This window comes from Megalopta genalis, unplaced genomic scaffold (genome assembly GCF_051020955.1).
Source record: "Megalopta genalis isolate 19385.01 unplaced genomic scaffold, iyMegGena1_principal scaffold0069, whole genome shotgun sequence".
Lineage (NCBI taxonomy): Eukaryota > Metazoa > Arthropoda > Insecta > Hymenoptera > Halictidae > Megalopta > Megalopta genalis.
Window position 1 is genome coordinate 498796 of NW_027476138.1, and position 8705 is coordinate 507500.

The 8705-nt window shown below is 38.4% G+C and overlaps 1 non-coding gene across 1 annotated transcript; it reads left to right on the forward strand.

The window, feature by feature from the left end:
• The first annotated feature begins 5847 nt into the window (after positions 1–5847).
• On the forward strand, positions 5848–7768 carry LOC143261851 (small subunit ribosomal RNA). Its single transcript, XR_013035878.1, has one exon. It is a non-coding gene; the product is annotated as a small subunit ribosomal RNA (ribosomal RNA).
• Positions 7769–8705: the final 937 nt, after the last annotated feature.

The following is an 8705-nucleotide window of genomic DNA, read 5'->3' on the forward strand; positions in this document are numbered from 1 at the left end:
TTCTTGCTTAACTAACGTTTTTACATAGGGATTAAGCATTTAGAACGAAATCTAATGTAGGAAAATGGTACTTTACTCTTGATCGGTACGTTGGGACTTTGAAAATATTCGGGCGTTCCAATCGCTCGTCTGTTGCATCATAGCGCGTCTCGGCGCAATCGACCGATTCGCTCGACCCATTATTTTCGATTTACGGCTAAAATAAATTTTTCTCATTTTATTCAATAACATATTCTTGCTTAGATAACTTTTTTACATAGGGATTAAGCATTTAGAACGATATAATGTTTAAAATAAGGGCACTTTACTCTTGACATTTTACGGTTTTTTCAATTTTCTGAAAAATCCTACCATTAGATTTTTTTAAAAATACGATATTCTTGCTTAACTAACGTTTCTACATAGGGATTAAGCATTTAGAACGAAATCTAATGTCAGAAAATGGCACTTTACTCTTGACATTTTTCGGTTTTTTCAATTTTCTGGAAAATCCTATCATTAGATTTTTTTAAAAATACGATATTCTTGCTTAACTAACGTTTTTACATAGGGATTAAGCATTTAGAACGAAATCTAATGTAGGAAAATGGTACTTTACTCTTGATCGGTACGTTGGGACTTTGAAAATATTCGGGCGTTCCAATCGCTCGTCTGTTGCATCATAGCGCGTCTCGGCGCAATCGACCGATTCGCTCGACCCATTATTTTCGATTTACGGCTAAAATAAATTTTTCTCATTTTATTCAATAACATATTCTTGCTTAGATAACTTTTTTACATAGGGATTAAGCATTTAGAACGATATAATGTTTAAAATAAGGGCACTTTACTCTTGACATTTTACGGTTTTTTCAATTTTCTGAAAAATCCTACCATTAGATTTTTTTAAAAATACGATATTCTTGCTTAACTAACGTTTCTACATAGGGATTAAGCATTTAGAACGAAATCTAATGTCAGAAAATGGCACTTTACTCTTGACATTTTTCGGTTTTTTCAATTTTCTGGAAAATCCTATCATTAGATTTTTTTAAAAATACGATATTCTTGCTTAACTAACGTTTTTACATAGGGATTAAGCATTTAGAACGAAATCTAATGTAGGAAAATGGTACTTTACTCTTGACCGGTACGTTGGGACTTTGAAAATATTCGGGCGTTCCAATCGCTCGTCTGTTGCATCATAGCGCGTCTCGGCGCAATCGACCGATTCGCTCGACCCATTATTTTCGATTTACGGCTAAAATAAATTTTTCTCATTTTATTCAATAACATATTCTTGCTTAGATAACTTTTTTACATAGGGATTAAGCATTTAGAACGATATAATGTTTAAAATAAGGGCACTTTACTCTTGACATTTTACGGTTTTTTCAATTTTCTGAAAAATCCTACCATTAGATTTTTTTAAAAATACGATATTCTTGCTTAACTAACGTTTCTACATAGGGATTAAGCATTTAGAACGAAATCTAATGTCAGAAAATGGCACTTTACTCTTGACATTTTTCGGTTTTTTCAATTTTCTGGAAAATCCTATCATTAGATTTTTTTAAAAATACGATATTCTTGCTTAACTAACGTTTTTACATAGGGATTAAGCATTTAGAACGAAATCTAATGTAGGAAAATGGTACTTTACTCTTGATCGGTACGTTGGGACTTAGAAAATATTCGGCCGTACGCGGCGCGTCTCGGCGCTTCGAACAGCTCCGGTGTCCCCATTATTTTCGATTTACGGCTAAAATAAATTTTTCTAATTTTTTTCAATAACATATTCTTGCTTAAATAACTTTTTTACATAGGGATTAAGCATTTAGAACGATACATTGTTTAAAATAATGGCACTTTACTCTTGACATTTTACGGTTTTTTCAATTTTCTGAAAAATCCTATCATTAGATTTTTTTAAAAATACGATATTCTTGCTTAACTAACGTTTCTACATAGGGATTAAGCATTTAGAACGAAATCTAATGTCAGAAAATGGCACTTTACTCTTGACATTTTTCGGTTTTTTCAATTTTCTGGAAAATCCTATCATTAGATTTTTTTTAAAATACGATATTCTTGCTTAACTAACGTTTTTACATAGGGATTAAGCATTTAGAACGAAATCTAATGTAGGAAAATGGTACTTTACTCTTGATCGGTACGTTGGGACTTAGAAAATATTCGGGCGTACGCGGCGCGCTCGGCGCTTCGAACAGCTCCGGTGTCCCCATTATTTTCGATTTACGGCTAAAATAAATTTTTCTCATTTTATTCAATAACATATTCTTGCTTAGATAACTTTTTTACATAGGGATTAAGCATTTAGAACGATATAATGTTTAAAATAAGGGCACTTTACTCTTGACATTTTACGGTTTTTTCAATTTTATGAAAAATCCTATCATTAGATTTTTTTAAAAATACGATATTCTTGCTTAACTAACGTTTCTACATAGGGATTAAGCATTTAGAACGAAATCTAATGTCAGAAAATGGCACTTTACTCTTGACATTTTTCGGTTTTTTCAATTTTCTGGAAAATCCTATCATTAGATTTTTTTAAAAATACGATATTCTTGCTTAACTAACGTTTTTACATAGGGATTAAGCATTTAGAACGAAATCTAATGTAGGAAAATGGTACTTTACTCTTGATCGGTACGTTGGGACTTAGAAAATATTCGGCCGTACGCGGCGCGTCTCGGCGCTTCGAACAGCTCCGGTGTCCCCATTATTTTCGATTTACGGCTAAAATAAATTTTTCTAATTTTTTTCAATAACATATTCTTGCTTAAATAACTTTTTTACATAGGGATTAAGCATTTAGAACGATACATTGTTTAAAATAATGGCACTTTACTCTTGACATTTTACGGTTTTTTCAATTTTCTGAAAAATCCTATCATTAGATTTTTTTAAAAATACGATATTCTTGCTTAACTAACGTTTCTACATAGGGATTAAGCATTTAGAACGAAATCTAATGTCAGAAAATGGCACTTTACTCTTGACATTTTTCGGTTTTTTCAATTTTCTGGAAAATCCTATCATTAGATTTTTTTAAAAATACGATATTCTTGCTTAACTAACGTTTTTACATAGGGATTAAGCATTTAGAACGAAATCTAATGTAGGAAAATGGTACTTTACTCTTGATCGGTACGTTGGGACTTTGAAAATATTCGGGCGTTCCAATCGCTCGTCTGTTGCATCATAGCGCGTCTCGGCGCAATCGACCGATTCGCTCGACCCATTATTTTCGATTTACGGCTAAAATAAATTTTTCTCATTTTATTCAATAACATATTCTTGCTTAGATAACTTTTTTACATAGGGATTAAGCATTTAGAACGATATAATGTTTAAAATAAGGGCACTTTACTCTTGACATTTTACGGTTTTTTCAATTTTCTGAAAAATCCTACCATTAGATTTTTTTAAAAATACGATATTCTTGCTTAACTAACGTTTCTACATAGGGATTAAGCATTTAGAACGAAATCTAATGTCAGAAAATGGCACTTTACTCTTGACATTTTTCGGTTTTTTCAATTTTCTGGAAAATCCTATCATTAGATTTTTTTAAAAATACGATATTCTTGCTTAACTAACGTTTTTACATAGGGATTAAGCATTTAGAACGAAATCTAATGTAGGAAAATGGTACTTTACTCTTGATCGGTACGTTGGGACTTAGAAAATATTCGGCCGTACGCGGCGCGTCTCGGCGCTTCGAACAGCTCCGGTGTCCCCATTATTTTCGATTTACGGCTAAAATAAATTTTTCTAATTTTTTTCAATAACATATTCTTGCTTAAATAACTTTTTTACATAGGGATTAAGCATTTAGAACGATACATTGTTTAAAATAATGGCACTTTACTCTTGACATTTTACGGTTTTTTCAATTTTCTGAAAAATCCTATCATTAGATTTTTTTAAAAATACGATATTCTTGCTTAACTAACGTTTCTACATAGGGATTAAGCATTTAGAACGAAATCTAATGTCAGAAAATGGCACTTTACTCTTGACATTTTTCGGTTTTTTCAATTTTCTGGAAAATCCTATCATTAGATTTTTTTAAAAATACGATATTCTTGCTTAACTAACGTTTTTACATAGGGATTAAGCATTTAGAACGAAATCTAATGTAGGAAAATGGTACTTTACTCTTGATCGGTACGTTGGGACTTAGAAAATATTCGGCCGTACGCGGCGCGTCTCGGCGCTTCGAACAGCTCCGGTGTCCCCATTATTTTCGATTTACGGCTAAAATAAATTTTTCTAATTTTTTTCGATTACATATTCTTGCTTAAATAACTTTTTTACATAGGGATTAAGCATTTAGAACGACATGTTGTTTAAAATAATGGTACTTTACTCTTGTGATTTTTCGGTTTTTTTTGATTATTTTGAAAAATAAATTTTTGTAATTTTTTTAAATGCGATATTCGTGATCAGTGAACGATTTCACATATGGATTAAGCATTTAGAATCGTGCGGACGCGTTATTAAAAAAGTTTACTCGATGCGATGGGACTTTAAAAAGTTTGTGAAAATTTTCATATTGGGAAAAAATGTGTAATTTTTTGTCTAGTTTACGGTAGTGTAATTTATTTTAATGTTTACTATAAAAATTTTTTTCGTTCGTTCACGCGCTATGTTACAACAGCACGGCCGGGCGGTCTGTTGCCGCAGCGGTTTACACTCATAAGCGCGCGTGCTATTCGGCCGGCGGCGCCGGCGTCCTTGCCGGCCGTTCGGTATCTATAAGAGATACACGGTCCGTGCGAGGCGGACGGAGCAGAGCGGGTTTTGGGCCAATTCTACGATCTCGGTCGAGAAGCTGTCTCAGAGCTCCTTCGGGGCTTCGGTCCTGACTGTTTCGTGCCGTTTACGTTACGGACTTTTCTCCACACAGCGTGGCCACGGGTCGGTGTCTTTGACCGAATGGCCCATATGTGGCAAGCCCTACGGGGTTGGTTACCCGTATGCACTTTGTATGTATACTCGTACTCACTGAGCAATCGACTCTTCTGTCCGAGCGATGGAAAAATTTTTTAAAATGCATCTGTAAGATTTGGAAGCAAATCGTACCAATTGAAAACTGTGGCTAAAATGAAATAGCCCAGTGGAGAGAGAAAACTATCAAAAAACTGATTTTTTAAATCAAGAGGTGTCAGAAATCGAAATGCCTAGCGCGAGCGGAAGAACACGCTTTCTCGCCAGTCCAGCATGTGTCCTGTCCGTTCTTCCTCGGCTTGCCGATTTTGCCCAGATCAGAGGTTTCGTGCTTCCGGCGGTCAGAAGATCAGCGTGAGCGTACGCGCTTCCACGACTATGGCATCACCCATGTACTTTTTCCTTTGAATATATTTGAGTACATAAAAAATATTAAAACATATAGAGAGAACTGTGTCTTGGATCTTAAAAATTTGTCAATAGCGATGATATATTATTACTTAACTTGAAGTATTTGTACGTTTTAGCTGGGACGTACATTTATCTTACAAGATGTTAATAGCGAGACTCTTGAAGATAAAATTATCTTGTGATTTTATGAAGGCAAAGATAGAAACGTACGAAGCTGGCGTACGTAGAAAAATGTGATTTTATGATAGAACAAAAATATAATACGTACGTTTTTGGGCGTACGGTAAAATATCTGTATGGTAGAAAAATGAAAGAAATTGAGCGTTAAAGAAGATATGTTACAAGCGCGGAATGTGGCAAAACTTGTACATATTTGAAAGAGAAAAATGGTGTGTCGACCTGACATATATATATGAAACAGGCGACGATGGAAAAGGATTTAAATTTTGTCCATTTTATATATACATATTGTATAGTTCCCTGGTTGATCCTGCCAGTAGTCATATGCTTGTCTCAAAGATTAAGCCATGCATGTCTCAGTACATGCCGTATTAAGGTGAAACCGCGAATGGCTCATTAAATCAGTTATGGTTTCTTAGATCGTACTAAAATTTACTTGGATAACTGTGGTAATTCTAGAGCTAATACATGCAAAACAGAGTTCCGACCAGAGATGGTAGGAACGCTTTTATTAGATCAAAACCAATCGGTGGCGGGTGTTTACACTCGTCCATCGTTTGCTTTGGTGACTCTGAATAACTTTGTGCTGATCGCATGGTCTTATAGCACCGGCGACGCATCTTTCAAATGTCTGCCTTATCAACTGTCGATGGTAGGTTCTGCGCCTACCATGGTTGTAACGGGTAACGGGGAATCAGGGTTCGATTCCGGAGAGGGAGCCTGAGAAACGGCTACCACATCCAAGGAAGGCAGCAGGCGCGCAAATTACCCACTCCCGGCACGGGGAGGTAGTGACGAAAAATAACGATACGGGACTCATCCGAGGCCCCGTAATCGGAATGAGTACACTTTAAATCCTTTAACGAGGATCCATTGGAGGGCAAGTCTGGTGCCAGCAGCCGCGGTAATTCCAGCTCCAATAGCGTATATTAAAGTTGTTGCGGTTAAAAAGCTCGTAGTTGAATCTGTGTGTCACAGTGTCGGTTCATCGCTCGCGGTGTTTAACTGGCATTATGTGGTACGTCCTACCGGTGGGCTTTGCTCTTCACGGGGCGGTCCAACTAATATCCCATCGCGGTGCTCTTCACTGAGTGTCGAGGTGGGCCGGTACGTTTACTTTGAACAAATTAGAGTGCTCAAAGCAGGCTACCTTCGCCTGAATACTGTGTGCATGGAATAATGGAATAGGACCTCGGTTCTATTTTGTTGGTTTTCGGAACCCCGAGGTAATGATTAATAGGGACAGATGGGGGCATTCGTATTGCGACGTTAGAGGTGAAATTCTTGGATCGTCGCAAGACGGACAGAAGCGAAAGCATTTGCCAAAAATGTTTTCATTAATCAAGAACGAAAGTTAGAGGTTCGAAGGCGATCAGATACCGCCCTAGTTCTAACCATAAACGATGCCAGCTAGCGATCCGCCGAAGTTCCTACGATGACTCGGCGGGCAGCTTCCGGGAAACCAAAGCTTTTGGGTTCCGGGGGAAGTATGGTTGCAAAGCTGAAACTTAAAGGAATTGACGGAAGGGCACCACCAGGAGTGGAGCCTGCGGCTTAATTTGACTCAACACGGGAAACCTCACCAGGCCCGGACACCGGAAGGATTGACAGATTGATAGCTCTTTCTTGATTCGGTGGGTGGTGGTGCATGGCCGTTCTTAGTTGGTGGAGCGATTTGTCTGGTTAATTCCGATAACGAACGAGACTCTAGCCTGCTAAATAGACGTAATTATGGTATCTCGAAGGCTCTCGGCTTCTGCCGGTGGGGTTTTTACTACCAACGTACAAACAAATCTTCTTAGAGGGACAGGCGGCTTCTAGCCGCACGAGATTGAGCAATAACAGGTCTGTGATGCCCTTAGATGTTCTGGGCCGCACGCGCGCTACACTGAAGGAATCAGCGTGTGTTCCCTGGCCGAAAGGCCCGGGTAACCCGCTGAACCTCCTTCGTGCTAGGGATTGGGGCTTGCAATTATTCCCCATGAACGAGGAATTCCCAGTAAGCGCGAGTCATAAGCTCGCGTTGATTACGTCCCTGCCCTTTGTACACACCGCCCGTCGCTACTACCGATTGAATGATTTAGTGAGGTCTTCGGACTGGTGCGCGGCAATGTTTCGGCATTGCCGATGATGCCGGGAAGATGACCAAACTTGATTATTTAGAGGAAGTAAAAGTCGTAACAAGGTTTCCGTAGGTGAACCTGCGGAAGGATCATTACAATGTTCCAATATATCTCAAAGAGAGAGGAGAGGAGGAGAGAAAATGAATTCGATTAGTTTGTGGATAAGAATTCATATAAAAAAAAAAGATATTGTTGAGCCCGCCAGATCATTCGTGCGTGATTTACACGGCCAGACGTGTGTACTACACGTATTAGGCCTTTGATCTGCGTTGCGTAGGCCACAACAAATCTTTCAAAGAGAGAGAGATATATGTGTTGTTGGGGTTTGTGATTATGAAGGTGCCCCAACGCACAAAAATATATAAAAATGTACAAAGTTGGGATGTGGTGTGGTGGAGAAGAGTTGGGCCCGACCAGATCATTCGTGCGTGATTTACACGGCAGACGTGTGTACTACACGTATTAGGCCTTTGATCTGCGTTGCGTAGGCCATCTTCCTTCCAAGACACACACGTGTTGGGGTTTGTGTGATTTTATGATAGTGCCTCAACACGGAAAAATAAGCGTACGAGAAGAGTTGGGCCCGACCAGATCATTCGTGCGTGATTTATACACGGCCAGACGCGTATTATATTACACGTATTAGGCCTTTGATCTGCGTTGCGTAGGCCATCTTCTCGATAGAGAGAAAGCCAATGTATTCTTTTTTCTTTCTTTACACACACACACACACAGTTGTAGTAGGACAGGGAGGGATGCGAGCGTGCTAATCACGCTTCCTCAAGTCTTCGCTGTGGTGTAAAAAAAAAAAGAAAAAAAGGAATCGTTGGGAAAGTCCAAAGGACGAAAATATCGGGCAGTCTGAAGATAACTTAATGCTCGTTTACATTGGTATCAAGAGAGACCGGCTTGTGTAGCTCGTTTCAATGCTGTGTCGTTGTCATTGACACCCTACTCTGTTGCGCGCTAGTGGCAGCATGAGCGTGGGACGTATATATATATGACACCCAGCTAGAGCCGGCCGTGAGTCCG